The 21,806-nt window shown below is 53.9% G+C and overlaps 1 protein-coding gene across 1 annotated transcript in view; it reads right to left on the minus strand.

The window, feature by feature from the left end:
• The window catches only part of CORO1C (coronin 1C), a 40,633-nt gene extending 31,467 nt beyond the window's left edge, over window positions 1–9,166 (minus strand). The window contains exon 1 of the mRNA XM_061374771.1: window positions 9,026–9,166. The gene's annotated coding sequence lies outside the window, so the exon portion shown is untranslated. The remainder of the gene's footprint in view (window positions 1–9,025) is intronic.
• Between the last annotated feature and the right edge of the window lie 12,640 nt (window positions 9,167–21,806).

Consider the following 21,806-nt stretch of genomic DNA (forward strand, 5'->3'; position numbering starts at 1 on the left):
AACCTAAACCACAAACTACCAGGGAATTTGATTGTATCTCAACTGGGGAGCCCACTACATTCAAAAATGTAACGCAATCCAAACTTAAACTAAGCTGAAATTGCTGTTCTGGACAAAGTGCAAGGTGTTGGTTCTAACCTGTGAAATACTTGATACGATTGGGTTTTCAGAGCTCTACCCTGAAACAATCTCAATAAGACACTTATAACATAAAAATCTCTAAGTCAGAAGTGCCTACAATGGTTAAATCCTGCAGGCATCAAGAGGCACGTGCTATTTCTTAAGTGTTTACCCTGTGCATGTCTCTCATGCTGTGGCTGACACTCCTTTCACATGCACACAGGGACTCAATGGATATTTTAACTTACAGGTTTTCAGGCATGCAATTCACCTTCTTGGGGATCTTACTATACAAACCCTTGTATCTTTACAGTCTAACATTACATCATTTACCATCATTTACAGTGGCAAAAGGACACTGCAGTTGCAAGTCGTTACCCTGAACAGAGAGTATTGCCTGGCTTCATTTAGTTTGTGTCATCCACTGTAAAGAGAGAGCAATGAATGCACACAAGAGTCATCACACCAAAGAATTCATCATGGTGATGGGTGATGTATTGGGGGATATCTGGATGATGGCTCCAAGAGCCTTCATTCTCTGCTTTCTCCACTGGAATAAACACCAGAGATGCTTCTTCACACACTGAATCCTCATCCACTGCCAAGACACAGAGCAACATGCTTCCAGAGCTGAACAACAGCCCTATGAACTTCAGCCAGAGACATTACACCAGCAGGGTGGAAGATGCTACTTACACCCCTGGGGACTGACTGCATCACCCCCCAGTAAGAGCAGCACATGCCAGAGACAAAAGCAACAGGGCTTCAGACCACACTTTGACCCCGTGAAAGACATGAGAGGGGAGAGCACAACCCCCTGAGCAGAGCTGCAAGTCAGCAGGGCTGTTACCACAGCCAAGCACCAGGATTCCAGGGAGAAGTATGCAGATAAAATGCTTTCTCCATAGAGCTGACCTAGTTCTCTTATCAGTGCAACAGAGCTAACAAGGAAGCATCAATCTGTTCAGAGCTGCTACCCCGATTTGCTGCATTCTTCTGCTCTCTTGAAGGTTATATGCAAGCTTCTTCCAGACCATATTCCTGAGACATCGCAAGGTTTCTTCTAACCTGGTTTTGGGTGAGAGCTGAGTCCCAGCAAAGGATGGTGGCTACAAATGGAGAAAGAGCTCTTCCCCACCAGAGCTTCATTAATTCCTCACCAAATCACCACCAGGTCCAATCTTTCCCAACTAACAAGCTAAGGCACAAACACCTTCCTAACATGACAGTGCCAACAGCAGAAACCAACTGCATTATCTCCTGAAACACGAATCAATCAAATATGCCCAAAGGAAATAAACAGCAAACACAAAGTCCTTCTACATGTGTGACAGAGGAGCTCACTGGTAGGCACTAAACCTGAAACTCAATGCTGTATAGAGGATGTAGTCTGCCCTCTTTGATGATGAACTTAGGCTAGATGTCAAGCAGACAGCAGCACCCAGGAGCTGGGAGCTTAAAGCATGGGAATACCAACAACACATGCAGGATTTAGCATTCTGCACAAGTCTAGAAGGGGTGCAGGAGTGAAGGTAACCTGATTACACGGTATTTTCTAGGGTGAGCACATTTCCTCTTAAAACTCCAGTGGTTTTAAGGTATTACTGGAAATATTTCACAGATTCTCTTTGCTTACAGCTAATGGGATCTTTCCTTACAAAAAGAAATGACAGGAAGATTTACTGAAAGGAGAAATCTTCAAAGGACTTAAACTAGTTTTCATTCCTCCATTACAACATGTGTTATCCACAGGAACAAACTACAAACATTAAGGATGCTTTAAGGAGATAAATAGTCTCAGGTCCCAGTTCTTCAGGAGCACCAAGAGCCACCATGAGGAGACCAAGGCCTGCAGAAAGCCCTCTGCTCCCAACACAAAGTGAGCTGGGACACAGGTTCCTCCCAACTTAGAAATAAAGCAGAAACAACACATCAGCACAACCGAGGCTCACAAATAGGGCAGCCAAGTGTGAGTCAGACTGACCGAGCGAGGATGCAGCATTCTCCAGATGGCCCTGCCTGACCACAAATGCTCCACTGGCCTGCTGGATGGAACACAGCACCCAGACCTGCTGGGAGCCCATTGAGAGGACAGTGCTGCCTTGGGGGATGCCATCAGAGAGGAGGAGGATGGCCAAGTGTAATGGCAGCACCTCTTGGACCACACCTCTGTTGTGGTGTCTCAAGTTTTATTCTAGCCCTGTGATGGACCAGAGACCTGGATAACATCATGGTTAGGCTGGAGTCAGAGCTCAGAGCAGCATGGTCCATCACACTGCAATTCTGAATGGAGATGCGCTACTGCAGAAAAGTAGGAATGGGCTTGGTCAGCACCCCCTGAGAAACACCCTCATCCGAACTGGAGCCCACGTTAGACTTTCACGTCTCAAGCTACTCAGTAACACCCACTCAAAAGGTGACACACTCACATTGAACTGCTTTTGATGTCTCAAAATAAACCCAGTAATGATTAATTCTCAGAGAGAAGACAATATCCTCAACACAGAAGGCTTAGACTGGACAACACAAACATCTGAGATTTTTAATGCTGTACAAATAAACTGCAAAACGCATCTCAGTTCTCCCAGTTGGAAGTGGTGTGTATTTCTCCAGATTTCCATTTGCTGTCCTGCCAGCTCTTCTGGCCAAGTAGCCTATAATTCAAAGAGCACCATTGTCATTCTGTCCTGTTTCTGTAACATACAATTTGAAATCAGGGCTGGGGGAGGGAGGAAGAGACTGGAGGAGGCTAAAACTCAAACCCAGATAGCTCAATCTGCTAACTTGATTTTAAAATCCCTATCCTGTGGTACCAATTACAGCCCCTCAAACATCTGTTTGAGGAAAGGGTTCCAAGTTCAAACACATTTCTTCTGTCCTACAGTGCTTTGTCGCTGATCCGTTTCAGGCTGCTGTCCTACACTGCGGCAGAGGCCATCACATGCTGTGCTAAGAGGGCAGCAACCCAAGTGAGCTGGTGTCACACCATGAATGCAACACGGAGCACCTTTATCACCTCTCTAAACAGGCAAGAACAGACACACTGACTTAGGAAAAGTGTCTTGAGTTCAGCAGCAGCTTTAATAAACACTGCTGCTACACTGCAGAGGAAGATTCCAGATGCAAAAAGGAAAAACATCTTCCTACACCCACAGGCCCCATGTGCCAAGGACAAGGGATGTACCCACTGTCCCCAGCACTGCCACACCAGCTCTCTGCCTACCTGACAGGGAGAATCACCCCTGATAGCACTGCATGAAGGCTGATTCCCTGGGGAAGGCACCTGCAGTTGGCTTCTCTTCAGCTGGGGAACTTGTTTTCACCAAGGGGCATGAAGAATTACAGCCTGTGCTTGGTGACCTTTAAGCTTTACTTACCTGTTGGCTCGACAATCACGTTATTGCACGTGCAACCCACGCTTCCAGCCCTTTGAGAGTCCCTGTGGCATTTACAGCACTTCTGGAGGAGAGCAGCCAAAACAACAGGCAGTATTACACCGAGATAAGCACCAGCTGGTTTTTATGTGATCTTTCATAGTGCTTAAGAATTCCCTTAGCAGACCAGAAGATCAATGTGGCAAGCACCACATATAAAGAACAAAAAGATAACCTTTACCCCTGGAGAAACACCAGGGAGCAAAGTGAAGAGGATAGATAACCCAGTGCATCCAAAGCATGGCAGAACGGGAGGCCACGCCAGGGTAGCCCACATCTAAACAACAAGACCATGAAAAGCTTTAAATTGCTCCAGAAAGCAGGAAAAAGATGCTGGGAGGCACAATGACAATCAGTTTGAAGTGGTTTGTGCTACACTTGACACTGTGCTAAAGCACAGGTACACACACTGCTGAAATATGTCTGGCTACCCATGTTTGCCTAAGCAGGCTCTGGATTTTCTTCCTGCCTTATAAACTGATCTTTGCAGGTCCAAAAATGGAAATAAACCTTAAAATCACTTTAATCTAGCTCCTGTTCTGAACAAGACAGTTTTGTGCCTATTTACTCCAACCTCCAAGATACAGTGTAATTAATGTAAATACTGAGTAAGATAGGAGCAGTTGAAAAACTGAGTGTAAGAATGGCCATTTACCCACACACATCCCACCACGTATGGCTGGTACAAATAGATGAACCACCTGTAAAACAAGTACACCTAGTATGATATACTACAAGTATTCCCAGCCTGTTACGTGCAAGACCCTGAGGAATACACTGAACCTCTCATTTCAGCATGGAAACAAGGGTAGTGATCCGCATCACACAGGAAACTGCAAGAAACAACTGTAACACTGTGAAAAACACCAAATAAATGCCAAGCTTTTACCCCAAGTCATCCGGGTGTTCAAGATTCCAGCATAAGCTAACAAACCGTGAGGTTTCTAAGGATTGAAAGTAAAAGGGGATTAAGAAAAGGCAACTTGAAGAGGTAACACCAGCACCAAGCCCAGTCCCTCGCTGTTGAGCCTCTGCTGATGGCTATCTTCCTTATCAAGTGATCATCTGCCCAACACTGCCAGTTTGCCCAGCTCCCAAGGGATGCAGCTTGAATTTGCTGCTGCCTGCTAATGTCTGATGGTGCTAATTACACCCATTATCAGCTTGTCCAACCGTGCCTGACACATGTCCAGTACCCAAACCTGCAGCACCATAGGATGTCAAGCCCCTGTCAGATCTGCACGGGAACAGGACGCTTCAAAGCGTGATGCTTTAATACAGCAGGTTTATACATTTATGTGAGATAAACAATGGATATGCAAGGACTCCAGGACACAGTCTCTATGGCAACTATATGCAGAACTAAGGGGATGGAGGAGGAAGGGAGGGGAAGCTCCTACATTTCTAAATACCACAACCAGAGTGATTTGAAGTCCATTTTCCAGGGACTGCCTATAGCAGGAACTGCAGGGGAAATGTTCTGCCTAGGTTCACACATGGGTGCAAACAAGGTGTAGTTTTAAGCACACCATCCCCATCCAGTTGTATGAAATCCTGCTCCAGGTATATTTGATAAGGCTGCAGAAATGGTTGCTTTACTATTGAGCTACAAACTGTACCCAGATTACATATATGCTTGTACATACAGAGATTACACACAAAGATGCTCTGGCCAGTCAAGATGTGGATGGAGAGCCCAGGGACACCACAATCCCTCCTGAAGGGCACACTTGGCCTTAGCCACAGCTCAGCCGTGCTACAGCCCAGCGCTACCAGCTCATCTCAGCACACTGACCACATCAGCCTGAATCTTAATGGCTTTAAATCAGGCCCCACCACTGCTTTAATTTCATTTCCAGCCATTTTTCAAATTCAATTATTAAAAGAGAAACCAAGAAAAATCTAATTAAGGATGGCTTGAGAGGCCCAGCTCAATGTCAGAGTCACTATAGCTGATCCAACCTCAACCAGCTTCTCCCACTGAGAGCCAGACCTCAAGAGTTATTATATGCTCATAGCAAAAAGCATATGATATAAAAATCTGTTGTATTCATCAACAAAATTTGATCAAGACAAACCAAATAATGCTGACACAGCACAGTGGTAATGCTGAAGAAATACTATTGTCCTTTCTACAGTGCAGGTGGTTCTACTTTGGTATCTGACTCATTAACAACGAAAGATGAAGAGGAGACACGGCCAAAGAGCCCATGTTTTAGTCTAACCCAAGGAAACCTATTGATGGGCACCACGAGGGCATCAGCAGGCTGGCAGCCTTTGAAAAAACAATGTTTTGTCTCCCATAGGAGGCAGCAGGAGATACCATTGTCATCATTTCTGACAAGTTTGTGACCTAGAGAGCAGGATTTTAAGGCTTTTATGGTATTCCACCACAAAAGCCTCTTCCATTCCTGAGGCACTGTGACTTGTTACCAAGATATCTGCTGTAAAGAGATCACCTCTGGCTTACTATCATGATGAATCACATGAGAGAGGTGTGAAGTAAAATTATTTGCACAACAGTCACCTACTTTATAGCTCCATCATTACATCCACATCCAGCCATTAATTCTGATCAGACTTATGTTCACTAAACAAACCCATACAAGCACATACACAGCTAATGGTTGTAATGCAACTAATGGTGTAGTCCATTAGGAACCTCTCCAGACAGTTTGCTCCTCTGAGGACCATCAGTGCCAGACTCTGTGTTGGAGAGGCCTACAGTGCAAATCCAGACCTGCTGGTGGGGACCCTAAGACCTGTCACTACTACATTGAGAAGCTGAGTAATTCTGGTGTCACGCTGGTATTTTACATGCCTAACGCTATAATCTAAAATATCATCACCTAAAAGCCATGTGCTGAGCAATTATAACCTCAAAATGAAGCAAATAATCCATTTTTAGTGGAGTTACTCACTTGAGGAAGAACAGAACAGAGCAATCTTATTAGCAAACAGAATGAAAGGGCCCAGTAACTGATCCCCAACTATAGCGGTATACTGAACACATGCGGAGTAACCGAGTTTCCAGTCAGATTAACTGCAGAGTGAACCACCAGAACATAAGCAGACCAAAAATATTAGGTAGGGGAGACAGCAGGGAAAGAGCTAGAAGCGCAGACAGGCATTTAATTCTTGTTCATATGCCCTGTAAACGCTGAAACTGGGGCACTTCAAATCCTCGGTGAGTTTGTGTCCCAACACATCCTCAGGGAAAGACTGAGATGATCACAAAAGCCTCAAGTCAGACAAAACCCGATCAAAACAAACAAACCCATGCTTTAAAAGTCAAGTGAAAATGTGCCTGTGTTTGCCTGAAAGGACATTCCTGGCCCTGGGAGTGGTGCACTGATGACCTCACCCAGCTGCAGACTCAGGCCAGGAAGTGTTTTGCTCATGTCTTCAAAATAGGAAGCTGGCATCCGAGCCATAGTCCTCAGCATCAGTAACCAAATTCAGGCTAATAACACCAATTCTCTTGCAATCAAAACGCAACATGGGGCTTTAATGAGCCATTTTATGAAGCCACCAGTAAAGCCCAATATTAAAGTTGAACACGATGCAGGGAGTGGTTACTGAGGGCAGAGCTCTCAGCGGCCTTCACTGCATCACTCCGGAAAGCTGCTGTTTTACCCTTCTGTGCATTCCTCCTCATTGCCATTACACTGAATCCCTTCCTTGCGCTTGGAGTGCGTCCCAGAAGTGACAGATGCAATAAGCACGAAGATTTCACTTGAAAAAAGCCAATGATGTTTGAAAAGGCAGCTCACTAGAAGGCAGAGTCATGCCAACAGAGACACACAAATGCTGATTAAAGCAATCTGTATACAAGTGACCATTGAAAAATTACTGTTATGAAGTGCTCTATTAAAACAAACACGAAGTCAATGCTCCCTGACAGGCACCCCGGTGCGTCGGGTCTTCCTCTGGCTACTGAAAATACTCCAAACATATACACAAACCAAACACGTGTCGACTTTATCGCAACAGTGTTTGATCTTCTACCTTTGTGTACACAGTTTTAGCAAATAGGAGTATTAGCTGCAATAACACATCTCGGGGAGCTCACAGCCATCTGGTTTCTCCCCCTCCTTGAGCAGAAAGGAGGATGCAATGCTTGGCATTCAAATGAAAGTCAAATCTAACCTCTCCTGCCTCGCACACGAGGTACCCGCTGCTTTCTGTAACCATCACACATAGGAACATGCTTCTCACCATGCCAGTTCACACCATTTTCCCACACTCACAGCAGGCACTGAGCTTCCCTCCTGCACATCCTTACCAGAAGCGAGAGTCAGGTAATCAGATACAGCCTGGCCTAAAATTAGACCCGAATCTGTAGCAGCCACAACCTGGAATGTTCAACACATCCCACTTCCATTTTGCCAGCATCCTTTGGTCTTGCCTGGACCACTCCAGACCTGCATGAACAGATACGCTCACACACACACGTATATGGCTCAAACTACAGCCAGCAAAACCCCCACAGCACTAACGCTATCACTTGGACAATAAAACTGCACCCATCAGTTTTACTTTTGTCTCAGCCACTTTCTAGCCCTTTGGGGGCTTTTTTAGACCCGTCTCCTGTGCAGTCACAGCATCACATTGTCTAGTCCCGGGTACTACAGCTGAACGCTGCACATCAGATGCTTCTCCACGCACCATGAGCGAGGAAGCGGCTCATTTCACAGAGCTCAGACAAGCACAAACCTTTACATTCCGGCCTTTGACACATCGCTATTCAAACAACGTGGCTTTCCGCAGAGAAAAACAAAGCCTGGGAACACGTCAGAGAGCCCAGGACTTCACACACATCTTCCGAGCAGACTCGGAGGAGCCACCGGTAACGGTGTGACACGCACCCGGTCAATGCGAGCCTAAAGACAAACCCCAAAGCTAAACCCTCCGGTCATCTTTTGTCCTCTGCAGCGCTACCCACGGTGCCAGCGGGTTCGCGGCGCTCCGGGGCCGCACGCACACGCCGGTGCCATCGAGCCGCTGCTGCGGCGCCATGGAAGGAGCAAGAGGGGGGAAAAAGCCCAGCGAGACCCAAGCGGAACAAAGGCGGGCGCGGGGCTGCGGCGGGCATCAGGTGCCGGCGCGCAGGGGCGGCCCCGCCGCCAGGGAGCCGCGCCCCGGCCATGCCCCGCCGCCGACCCGCGCCCCCCACCCGGATACCGGCCCCGGGGCTCTCCGCTGCCGCGCACGGAGGGGAGCGGGGGGAAGGAGCCCCGGGCGGAGCGCAGAGCCCAACCGCGACGGGGAGCGCGCTCCCTCCCGCAGGCCCGGGCGCTGACAGCGGCCGCCGCCTCAGAAAGGGCTCGGCGGGTGCAGCCGCGCAGGAAGCGCCCGCACTAACACCCGCCCCGCTCGGTTCGGTTCGGCCCGGCCCGGCCTGGAGCCCTCCCAGGGGCACCGCCACCTCCCCGCCCTTCCGCTGCCCTCCCACCGCCGCCGCCGCGCACCGCGATCCCGAGCCGCGTCCCCGCGTCCGCTCCTCAGCCCGGCGGAGCCGCCTCCGCCGCCAGCCGCCGCCGCCCGACTGAGCGCCGCGGGGCGGGGCGGGGCTGACGCAAAGCCCCGCCTCCCGTTGGCCCCGCCTCCCGCCCGGCTCCTGCTTGGCCACGCCTCTCGGCTTCAGGGGCGGGGCCGCTCGGTGAGTGGCAGCTCGTTTGGCCAATGGCGGCGCGGGGCTCTCCCACGCGTGGTTGCGCGCTCTCACTCTCCCCCCCTATTCCCAGTCTCTCGGCGCGGGGGCTTGGAGCCGGTCCCCGTCCTCTCCGCACCCGGCTCCCGGTTCCCGTTATCCGGTTCCCCTCCTGCGCTCAGCCCCTTTCCGGGGGGGCCGCCCTTGCCGCCCCCAGCCTGGCTCAGAGCCTCTTCCCTCCCAGCAGGGATGGTGCAGTCCCGCTGTGCGCACCCGGGTGATCGGGGGGGGTCCGGGCACTAAGGCCAAGGAGCTGGCACCTGCGAGTGCTGAATGAGGCACAGCTCCACCGTGAGCTGAGCACCACAGAGCGCACGGGTCTGGCTCAGAAACCGCCTCGTCCTGTGCCGGTCGGTGCGGCTTGGCTGCGAGGTGGTGACAGGAGGGGAGGGCGAGCCCTTGCTAAACCCACGCCGCAATGGATGTCGTGGTTTAAGGTTTAACCCGCAGGACAGGAGCTTGAAACCAAAGATCCCCCCCATTGCAGCAGCAGCAGCAGCAGCAGCAAAGCCACTGTTGGGGGATGCCGGATAATGTTATAAGGAGGGGGTTTGCCTCTGCTGTTCGATTGAAGAGGGTAACGGTCACTGATGCAGCAAGATGGGTGCCTCTGCAATGGGTGCCTTGAGGCACACAGGGCAGTGTCACAGGGAGATGCCATTTGCAGGGCAATGGCAGTGACAAGGCAATGCCACCCGCAGGGCAATGGCAGTGGCAGGGCAATGGCAATGGCACTCACAGGGCAATGGCATTCGCAGGGCAATGGCAGTGTCAGGGCAATGGCATTGGCAGTGTCAGGGCAGTGGCAGTATCAGGGCAATGGCACTCGCAGGGCAATGGCAGTGGCAGGGCAATGACACGGCAATGGCAATGGCAGTGGCAGGGCAATGGTAATGGCACTCGCAGGGTAATGGCAATGGCAGTGGCAAGGCAGTGGCAGGGCAATGGCAACAGCAGGGCAATGGCAGTGGCAGCGGCAGGGCAATGGCAGTGTCAGGGCAATGCCCCCCGCAGGCTGCGCGTTTCAGTTCCTCACGGAGCGGAGCCGTGCTCGCACAATGTTTACCATACATGGCCAAAACCAAACGCCGCTGCGGCTTCCTCATGCGTTTAGGCAAACGTTGGCGAGCTCGTTTGCATGCGGTTGGGTGCGGGGGGGGGCGTCTGGTTCTTGAGGGCAGCCACACACCCGGACCCCCCCTTACAGTGCTCAGGGCTGGGGGATGCAGGGAGGTTGGGATGCGCTGAGCTGCAAACCCCTCCTCTTCCCCCAGGGCGTGTGAACTGCCCCCTGTTAAGTGAGAGGCAGCTGTTAAACCCTCCCGGAGATACACTTGTCCTGGTCCCACATTCCAGCAGATGGGAACATCAGGTAGGCACCAGTTAAACCAGTATCATCCAGCGCTGCTTAAACTTTGGCACCACTTTAACCCCCGATTCAACAAGCAGGAAAGTCTCTTATGTGCTGAGCGACACCTTGATAAAGGAATATTCTACACCCAAAGATCAGAGCTGCAGTCTGCATCCCTGCCCTGCACCGCCAATGACTGCGACATTAACACCTTCCTTCCACCAGACAGCGACTTGCTCCCCACCTTCCTCCCTCAAACCACCTCTTTAAGGCTAAGGAAGCAGAAAGGCAGCAGGAGAGGGGCTGCCTGGAGCAGGCAGCCTGCAGTGTAGTGGGTTTAGATTGTGATTCAGACTTTCCACGTAGGTACATGGCTTGTTGAAGGTCACACAATGAGTCAGTGATAGAGCTGAGCTGATTGCCAGCCCCACAGCCGTTGATTTAGAGGAGATCCTGTGCGTGTGGCTTCAAACTATGTGACAGGCTATTAATATGAGCATAGAAAATGGTACCTAAAATGTGTGTATGTGTAGCTCCTACCTCAAAACAGCGGGCGGGCATCAAGTGATGTTTTAGCATGGACTGAAAAACAGCAGCGAAAGCAGCAGTATCTGGTGCTAACCAACAGCTTGGAAGAGAAACCAGAGGAGGTTTCTGGCATCCCTCTAAATAGGGTGATGCACACAGACACAAAGTGAAATTTGTCCTCAGAAATCTGATTGAAGCCTAATTCAATGACTGCCACCCGAGCGGCTGGTCCCTGCTTCACATCGTCACTGCAGGGATGATGCTCCTGCAGCACAGCTTGCTCCATACGGCACTGGAAGAGTCACCAAGGATGGGCTCAGAAGGAAATGATACTTTTAGAGTACTCAGTACCGCTTCCTTCAACATACGGATGGAAATGCTCCAAAGATCCCTCAGATCCCGACCTGGACCAATGAGTCATTAAGTCACAACAGCTCATGACCTGGATCAATGAGCCATTTAGATCACAACAGCTCGCCGTGTGAAAAGGCACGAGTTTCAGGCTGCAACCTTCAGCAACAGAAGGAATGGGCACTGTTTTCCACGTGCTCTTTGGCCCCACAGTGAGCACTAATCTTCCTCGCTTGAGCCGAATCAAATCCCACCAAACAGGAGGACTTCAGTGAGAGCCGGTGGGGTCGAGCTTAGCTGCTTGTCAAAATACATCACTAATTCTGGTGAAGGAAAGCACCCTGTTACCGAGCCCTTGCACCAACAAGAACCGCACAGCAAAGTTTGGCCTTCTCTTTGCTCAGCCCCAACACCCCTGATTATGCTGCTTTGCAGAGAACACTGATTCAAGAGCACGTTTCGCTGCTTTCAGCCATCCCACATAGTTTCCCCTCCGCTCCATCAACGCACGACTGCTGCAGAGCATCCATCTCGCAGCCTTTATACGGAAACAGCACCGTGCCTGCAGACTCCACCTCTGAAACTTATGTCAGCAGCTAAATTTAGCTGCCTTGCATCGCTTCCATCGCTGCAATGAAGCGCTCTGGTTTGCTCCTGCGATGATCTTGACATACCTTATGAGTAAAGCATAGGGCCCCAAGCCTTCCTTGCCAGCATGGAGTTATTGGCTAGAAAGGGTAAAGAAGGCTGCAGGCACCTAAGGCACCTCTTCCTACATGGAATGGTGAAGGTTTCCCTGGCCTTTAGCTGAGATGATGCAATTTGGCTTGTGGTCCCTGAGCCATCTTAAACAGACGGCAAAGCCACTCGCTCAGAACGACTTGAGGGATGAATTCACCTCCAACATTTCACTTTGCTTTAAATCCTCATTGCTATATATATTCTGAATGAAGGGAAAAGGCTTACGGAGGGTTTAGAGAGATCAGCAGTTTAAAGGCCTGTTCTTTTGCAGCTTAACTTCTAAGTCATGCCAAATATGCCAGATGTGACAGGTTGTGTTTCGGACATTGGGTTTGCAGACATCAAATTATACAGCTTTTAAAGGACATTTATGCCCACTATATATCTATTTCTTGAAGCCTTTTTACAGCCTGGAGTAGAGAAGGGGAGACCTTAGAGCAGCTCCAGTGCCTAAAGGGGCTACAAGGAACCTGGAGAGGGGCTTTGGGCAAGGGCCTGTAGGGACAGGCCAAGGGAATGGCTTGAACCTGCCAGAGGGGAGACTGAGCTGAGCTCTTAGGCAGAAGCTCTTCCCTGTGAGGGTGCTGAGGCGCTGGCACAGGGTGCCCAGAGAAGCTGTGGCTGCCCCATCCCTGGCAGTGCTCAAGGCCAGGTTGGACACAGGGGCTTGGAGCAAGCTGCTCCAGTGGAAGGGGTCCCTGGATGAGCTTTAAGGTCCCTTCCAACCTAAACCAGGCTGGGATTCTGTGAAGTCAGGTATGCCCATAATGCTTCCTTATGGCTCTCATGATTTAGATGCACAAGGCCAGACCCGGCCGTGCTGAAGAGCTGCTCCCATCGCAATCAGGGATGTGCTCTTACATTTCACTTGACATTGCTCCAATGATGCTTTTTGTTATGCAGAGAAACCTGAACTGATTGCAATGAAAAGAAGCAAACCCAAGCCATTCTCTGTGTGGAATAGCATTGGGGTTACTCTTTCTACCTTGTTTCCTTCATGTCCATTGGGCACCCATGGACCAGCAAGGGCAGCTTTATTAAACTGCTGGCAAGCCTGGGGTTTAAGGGACATTTCAGTGATCAAACGCCAAGACAAAGCTGTACCAACAGCCACCACGTCTCAGCTCCTGACTGTGGTGAATCAGGTCTGTCTCTTAGGCAGGATTGCACGGGCTGCCCTGGGCTGCTCTGTTCCCAGCTCCAGCACAGTGCTCCTATGGAGAGGGAGGGAGAACAAAACCCATTTGCTTTGGCCTCATTCAGCCCTTGGCCAGAAAGGGGAGCTGTAGAATTATGGAATGAAGATAAGGGGAGCAGTATGTTCAATCAGGTATTAAGACAACAGCCAGGAAGGGAGAAGTGTGTGAGGATGCATCAGCATGTGGGAAGGGGGAATGTGAATTAAAGCAGCAGGTTAGGACGCAGCATCCCATGGTTTTATCCCCAGGTGTGCCCATCCTTTCTGCATGGCATAGAACAAATCCCTGTGCTACTTCCAGACCTGGTAAATGGGGATAAGAACAACAGCCCCCACCCCAAAGGGTGATGGGAATGTGCTGCAGTGGGCAAGCACTGAGGATGACACAGTCTGTGCGCTGCTTGGAATGGGTGGAGGATGCTGGGGATTGGTAGATAACAGTAAGTGAACATTAGGTCATGGTGAGTATCAATAATTGATGCCATTGTTATTAATGATTTACAATAGAGCTCATAAAGCACATTTATTACTGCACGCACACACTCCTGTGCGTGTTACATGCAGTAATAGGTGTCACACACATCCCTACCCACCCTGCTCTAGGAAGGGCATGGAAATGCACAGCAAAGGGAAAGGAAATGGATTCCCTCATGTATTTTTCTTCCCCATCATCAGACAGGACCATGAAATATAAACCCATTTCCTTGCGGCGAAGGGGAGGTGGTCCCAATGCGTCATTAAAACGTTGAGACCCCAAGTAAACCCCAAGCAATTCATCGCAACAGATGGGATTTTCTTTGTTGCTGTCTCCACTACACCCAATGATTAAGGAGGAAGAGAGAGACCAGAAAGCAAACACGAGAAGGTAAAGAATGAAGAGAGCAAGCTGAGTTTTATTTCCACCACGAGCATCCTGGATGGACACTTCCTATCGCTCTGCATAGCAGAAACACCCACCCAGGCCCCACACAGCGAGTGGGAGCTTTGAGCAGCGAGCAGCAGCGTGAGGCTTGGCGCTGTGATTCCTGTGGTGCTCCACGTTACACTTAGCCCATTATCCTAGTCTCGTCCTCATTATTCAACCCGTTTTGAATCCTTTTGCCATCTTGTTCTGTTTCTCTCCCTGATCAAGTTGGACCAAAGGTGCTGGAAAAAGCAGAGGTATAAGAAAGGAATCACATAATGGTAAATGACCGCGAGGTGTTAGTGTTCAGTTAGGCAGGATGAGGATTGGGAAGGTGTGGTTAGGAACAGGTTGAAAAGAGCAGGCTATGCCACAGATGAGGAGCTGTTCCTGCTCCTTACAGCAGCATCCTCACAGTTCAGGATTGAAATGGATTGTCTTGACCCTCCCTCCCTGTTTCTGCTGAAGGCCAAGGAGGTGAACATCTGTCAGGAGTGATTTAACTATAACTGGGATTGCCTTAGTGCCTTCTCCTCTTGTCTAAGATCACCTCCTGCATCCACCCACTCCTCCTGGGCAGGATGCTGATGAGGACATCCCTGCCTGATGAGCTGATGAAGCCGCTCCACATCAGCTGCACCACTCGAGGAGGAGCAGAGAGTCTGCCTGCACACAGACACCCTGACAGCACCAGTGCAAGCTTCCCAGCCAGCCCCTGAGTCTGCCCGGTGGCACAGCCTGCCCTGACACCATGCACAGCCCTATCTCCACATCACCAGAATGACAACGCATCTCCAGGTGCTTCCTGGGAGGATGGGGCCTGCTTGGCATTGCTGTGGGTTTTCTGCTACCACACAAACTCTGTGGCAATGTTCATTTTCTGACCTGGTTTTGTACCTGCTGTGAATGAGAGCAATGGAGAGCACCATGGACCGAGCACCGGGGGCGGATGGCACCCAGCACTGAACTGAGCACGCTGTTGAGCCCCAAACCAGCACCGGTTTCCTGTGCCTTAAAACATCTATTTTCCCTTATAAGGGAAACCCCAGTTGCAGACTGTCAATGAGTAGAAGGTGAGCATTCGCCAGCGTGGGGCTGAGCTGTGCCGGCGGGGCCCAACTCCAACCAACCGCTTCCCATCGCTCCCTGTTACTGCATGACCCCGTCTGACCAGGGATGTCAGCAAGTGAAAGGGCTTCCGAGCTGGTGCTGTTCTCCTGGAAGGTTTGCTCAGCTCAGTCACAGTGCAGGGGAAGGAGAACATCAAGGGAATGATGCCTCCTGCTCATGCCAGAGCTGAAAGCAGGTCTATTGGCCCACCCAATGCCTGGAGAGGCAAATAGCGTGACAGTGGGAGAAAGCATCATAAGGGCACTTTGGCACTGCACCTATCGATGGCAGGCAGTGTAGGTGCTATCAATACTGAACTGATAGATCCAGGAGAGGCTTAAAAAGCAAATCTTTCTTGTAACACAGTGCCCCTGCACAAAACACTTCCACCAAGCAGAAGTAAATGTGAATTAACTCCTGATTCTCCTCCAGCCTCATCCCAATCACAGGTTGCTGAACATGCACATCCCACCAGTTACACGAGGCACCTCTGCTCTGAGAACCCTCCAACCACCGCGCACCCCTTGACCGCAGCCCTGCCCCGGGTCCCCATCGAGAGCCGCGCCCTCACCCCTCACCTTTCCTGGCCACGCTGGGCGCCGGTGCCTTCCCCTTGGGCTTCTCGAAGGCCTTCTTGGCATCGGCAACTTTCAGCACGTTCTCATCCTCCTCCTGCTGCCTCCTCCTGCCTGCCCGGGGCTGCTCGGGGCCCCCCGCTGCCCCCTGCCCCTGGGCAGCGCCGCGGGGCTCCAGCAGCGCCTCCGTCATGGCCAGGGCCCTGCTCATGCTGAGGGCCAGGCTGTCCCTGCTGTGCGTGCGGACAGGAGGGGCCGGGGGGGTCTTCCTGGGGCTGTGAGCATCGGGGACCACGGCATCGGCTTCCCCTGCGGGGTGCTCCAGGATCTGGAGGCTGCTCTGCCTCGAGAGCCTCGCGCTGTCGACAGCCGCCGGAGCGCAGTCCAGAGCAGCAGCAGGGAGCATCCCCTCCAGGCCCCTCTCTGCCTGCTTCCAGGCCGGATCATCCTCCCCGTTCTGGAACAGGCCGGGAGCACCGTCAGGATGGAGGGCGAAGCTCAGCGCCTGCCTGAGGCTTTCAGCCGCTTTGCTGCTCTCCCTGGGGACATAGGGAGGAGACGCGGTTGCCTCCTGCTTGCTCTGCAGGATGTAATCCATGAGCAAGGCGTTCCGCTCGAAGCTGTCTGACCTGATGGGGACACTCGGTTTGTGCCCCCCCGAGGGACAGTTCAGGGCCACTTGGTTCACTTGCCTGCTCTCCGCGCTGCTCTCCGAGTCCGAGCGGCTCCTTTCCCTCCTCAGGGCGACTTGGGAAGCGTGCAGCCTGCTTCGGCTCGGGCTCGCCGCGTCCCCATCCCCTGGGTACCCCTCCTGCATCACGGGTCCCCAGCGCTCCATCGCTTCCCATTCCTCCTCCGGTTCTGCTTCTGCCTCCTCCACCAGGCGCCTGTATTCACTCTCCTCCAGCCTGTACACCACCGGCTTCACCGTCCTGCCCGTGTGCCTGCGCCCAACCTCCAGCTCATAAACCTTCGGGGGGGCTTCTCCTTGCTCCCCTGACACGGCCTTATCCAAGCGCAGCTCCCACTGCTCTCTCCCGCTCATCCTGGCTTGCGCCTCGCTCCGGGGGTCGGGAAGGTCCCTGTGCCCCGGGCCCTCCTGCAGGTTGCAGCCCTCACGTGTCCCTGCGGAGGCTTCCCGGGAAGCGGCACGGTCCCTGCCCCTCTCCTGACGTGTGTCATCCCGCAAGCATCCACAGTGCTGCCAGGTGGAGGCTTCCATGGCCGGGGGCTCGGTGCCACAATCCCTGCTCCCAGCGCGCTGGAGCCGTCCAGCCCGGATCCCTTCCCACCTTGGCTCTCAGCACCGCCTTCCTTCTCCCTGCTCCGCTACACTGGGACAGACGGAGGCAGCTTGGAAGCCTCCGTGCCTGGGTCATGGGAAGCGGCGCCTCTCAGCCTCATGCCCAGCAGGGACCGATGCGCGCACCGGAGGGATGGAGCCCATCCTCCGCAGGGGGCTTCCAGAGCTGATGCTGCGCTGCTCCCTATCCAGTCAATCCCACCTTGGAAAGCTCCCTCCAGCTTCTAACCTGCTGCTCCGGGGCACTTCCCAGGCAGGATCTGGCTCTGCATCCGCAGGGACGCTCCTCTCCTCCCCAACCCGCTCCAGCAATGACTCCCCCCGGTCCCGCTCGATCCTCCCCGGCTTCCCTGCGCTCCCGCTGCTTCCCGAGCGGTTCCGTGCCAGGCCTGGGCAGGATCACGTCCGTCAGCTCCTCCGAGCAGAGCTTGGAAACCCGCACCCGTGCCCCTGGCACCGCTCCCTTGCTTGGAAGCAGCCGCAGCCTTGGGCTGCGTCCCAGTGCTTGGGGAGGGACAGAGCCTGCACCGAGCCCGCGGGGATGGGCCGGGACGGGTCCCTGGGGATGTGTCGGGGCTCGGGTCATCGCTGCCGCACACACAGAGGAGACCACCCGGGACAAACCGAGCCCGGGAACAGGCGTCCCTGCCGAGAGTCCCTGCCTGCTCCCACAGTGGTGCTCTGGGTGCTGCTGGGTGCATCCCTCCTCCCGCAGGGGGATGCTGCTGCCAAACGGGCTCCTGTGGGGGGGGGAGCCGAGGGCTCTAATCCGTTTATACACAGCGGGATGCCTGGAATTGCACGGGCCGAGCGGCTCCCAGCCGGCAGCTCTTCCCAGCGCTTTGCCTTTTATGGTGCACGAGGTGCCGAGCCTGAGCCGGGGCAGCATCCCGGGCCGGGATACAGGGCAGCACCTCCATAGGCCCTATGGAGAGGCCGGGGGCTGCTTCACCCCAGTGTCAGCCCAAACAGCCCCCCCTAGGAGCTGCCCATGTTCCAAGCATCCTGCTGACCCTTGGGGCTGGAAAATCCTCATCCGGAGCCCCCAGGGATGCAGCATCACTCGGAACAAGGCCAACACTCACATGGCTGCATGGATTGAACCTGGACCACGGTCTCCCATGATGCCATCGCCTCATCCCTGCTCCAATGGGAAGGAGCAAGGGATGAGCCCGGGAGGGAGGCAGGCCCCTGGCTGGGATGGGGTTCATGGATGCACATTGCAGAGCTGCTCCAGGGCAATGAACACCTTCTGTTACTACTGCAGGGTTTGGCTGCCCCCAGCCCCATGGGGTGAACCTGCCCAGCTCCAGGATCTGACCAAGGATTCCAGGCTCTTCCCATTGAGCCAGCACCGAACCCAGTCTGGGAGTCGTGGGTTGGGGACATCACCTCCTGCCTCCTGCCTTGCCCTTGAGGGGCTCCCAGTGCTGCAGGGAGCTGCGGTTTGGCCCTGCCGAGCTCTGCTTCCCTGGGAGCTGCTTATTTAACACTCGGGACAGCGCGGCAGGGACCGGCAGCTCCTGCGCCCGCTGCATAAAAGGCAATGGCAGCTGCTGCAGGCACCGGCGCCGCATCCCTCACACCAGGCAGGAAGAGACTTTTAGGGAATAGGAGGGCATCGGCTGAGGCTGGCGCAAACCCGGATGCTCCCAGTGCCACTGCAGGCAGTGAAGGGCAGCACCGGCCCTTTGCATCCTTCATAGAACCAGGCTGGGCTGGGTTGAAGGGACCTTAAAGCTCCTCCAGCTCCAACCCCTGCCATGGGCAGGGACCCCTTCCACTGGAGCAGCTTGCTCCAAGCCCCTGTGTCCAACCTGGCCTTGAGCACTGCCAGGGATGGGGCAGCCACAGCTCCTCTGGGGACATCACTTTGTTCACCCAAACCAGTCAAACCCCATCTGTTCCCCCCAGTGACAGCATCACAACCCCTGCGCTCATCCAACCCCACTGTGAAGCCAGGAAACCATCCTGCTCCCATCAGGGACACAGAACGGACTTGGAGGCTCATTGAGGGGATCACCCCTTGCAGCTCCCCTGTGGGGCAGGCAAGGTGAGGGGATGGGGTGGATGTTGCCATCTTTCCATCACTCCATGGCCCAGTGGGAGAACCCCCAATGCCGGCTGCCCCAGCACCAGATGCCCATGGAGGCATCACGCTCCAGCATCTCCCTCCACCACCGAGGCTATAAATAACCCCTCGGAGCATCACCGCAGAGACCTCGTGTTGCTCCCGCTGTTGTGGTGTTGCTATGGCAAAGCCAGGCAACAGGATGTGACACTCGGCCGAGACAAGAGCGGCTCCACCAAGAGCCAGCTTCAACTGTAACAAGGAGAGAGGACGGGAACTCACCGGCAGCCCCCGGCCATGGCGTGGTGCTGGTGATCCTCAGTGTGTGACCTCCTGCAGCTCTGGGGATGCAGACGGGGGGAGATGCTTTGCTGAGCAGAGAGCATCATCCAGAGCATCCCAATGGGAGAAGTGAATGGAAGGAGCTCACAGCAAGGCTACGAGCCCAGAGCGATGCTGGCTCCAGGACTGACTGACCCAAGGGCCTCAGGAGCACGCTGCAGCCGGGGCACTGCTGTCTGCCTGAGCCCGAGCTCTGGTGCGAGGCAGCTCTGGAAGCCCTGACACGAAGCCGAGAGCTCCAGCTCAATGCAGGGTCTCCATCACTGCCCAGGGGAGCATCAGACACCAGCTCCTGCAGCAGGCCCCTGCCCATGCAGCTCCCACACTGCTGCACCAGGGATGCTGTTGGGTGTAAAACCACCAAACCCTGCACACCCCCCCCAGGGCTCCCTCTCCATCCCCTCCAGGCTGTGTTCCCTGCTGCCCATGTGGGTCCCTGTGGGGCTGTGGGTGCAGCCAGAGAGGTGATGGGGACATGGGGCACCATCAGCCACAGGTGGTGCAGGGGGACCCGCAGCTGCACAGCACAGGGGGTGTCCCCTGGCCCCCGCTCTCACACTGTGCAGCCAGCAGCACCTAAACATCATCACCTCATTCACCCCAGTGAGGAGCTGGCAGAGGAGCATCGTGATGGTGGCGAGCACCAGCTCCAGCCCCAGTGCTGGTGCCAAATCCAAGCCAAATCAACCCCAACCACCCCGAACACCAACAGTGCTGGTGGGGTTAATGACTCCTTGAGGCAAGTGTGCCAAGAGCAGGGGCTGCCAAGGGAAACACGGGCACGTTCCCCCCGGAGCAGCTCCGAGCAGGAGCAATCCCCTCAGCATCAGATGCTCCGTTTGCCTTTAAAGGCAAAACGTGGATGCCCAGGAAGGGCCGCTCCCAGCTCGGGTGGATCCCGGACCCGCATCCCGGGGTTTAGCTCTTGGCTTTCCCACTGGGAACATGACCAGAGTGGGGCTGAGGGAATTAACCCCTCGTGTCCCTGTGGCCCTCTCCAAGCCAGCACTGTTCCATGTGCCACAGGGAGGGCTCAGCACGGAGCAGGCAGAAACGGGAGCAGCTTCTCCTCGAGCCCACCATGGGCTCTCCCCTAGGTGGGACTCACATGCTCCAGTTGCACTCCTGCCTCCAGGAACTGTGTATTCCCACTTCATTCCCCCCTTATAAAACCCAGGCATGAGCCCGTGCCGCAGCTCGGGTGCGCTTCCAGTGCTCACCATCCCAGTGAGGGAGCTGCACCGCAAGGACACAGCCGAGAGGGACAAGGGACAAAGGCACCTCCTGACCTGGCCTTCAGGGTGACAGAGAACAGCCGGGACCCCAGCAATGGGATCGGATGGGAAGAGAGGACACGGGAAGAGCGGTGGCTGCTGCTGGGAACACGCGGGGTCCGTTCGATCCTTCCCACCTCCACAAAGGCCGCAGGGCTCGCTCAGAAAGGAGACCGGAACAAAAAGGTTTATTCCTCTTTCCTCACAAGAAGCACAGAAAATGTACATTTTACACCCAAAAGGTAAAAAAAAAAAGTGCATTATGCCTCGTACAGTACAAAAGATGCTGCTCGAATCGATAGAAAACCAGGCTTCAGAAACACCACGAAGTCAAAGGAAGGGCTGTTATCAGAGTACAGCACCGGAACAGCCACAGCGTCACCCATCCCTCCTCCGGGGCTCATGGCAGAACCAGGATCACCTCCTGGAGGATCCCCATTGCTACCACCCAGCCCCAGGCTGGACCAGGTGCCAGCTTGGTGCAGTTGGGCTCCGCTGGCAGGCAGGGATAGGGTTTGGGTGCGCAGCCGGTGCTCCGCGTCGGGGACATCCCCCTGGATCCCCCATCCCGTTCCTGCAGCAATGCAATGCATAGATCAACCGGGAGCACTGGGAGCTGTGGGGGGGCAGCAGGGGCGCACGCAGCCCTTTGGTTGCACCAGGCACAGGGCAGGGGGAAGCGGGGTCGGCTGCTGGAAACACCAAAAGCACCGGAACACAAAGAAGAGCAAGCAGCAGAGTAAGAGCTCAGCACGAACACAGTGTTTGTAAACCAGGGTTAAGGCACTCCA

Source organism: Neopsephotus bourkii, unplaced genomic scaffold (assembly GCF_033783945.1).
Source record: "Neopsephotus bourkii isolate Nb327-2 ecotype Australia unplaced genomic scaffold, CSIRO-AGI_Nbou_v1 NB_1652, whole genome shotgun sequence".
Taxonomy (NCBI): domain Eukaryota; kingdom Metazoa; phylum Chordata; class Aves; order Psittaciformes; family Psittacidae; genus Neopsephotus; species Neopsephotus bourkii.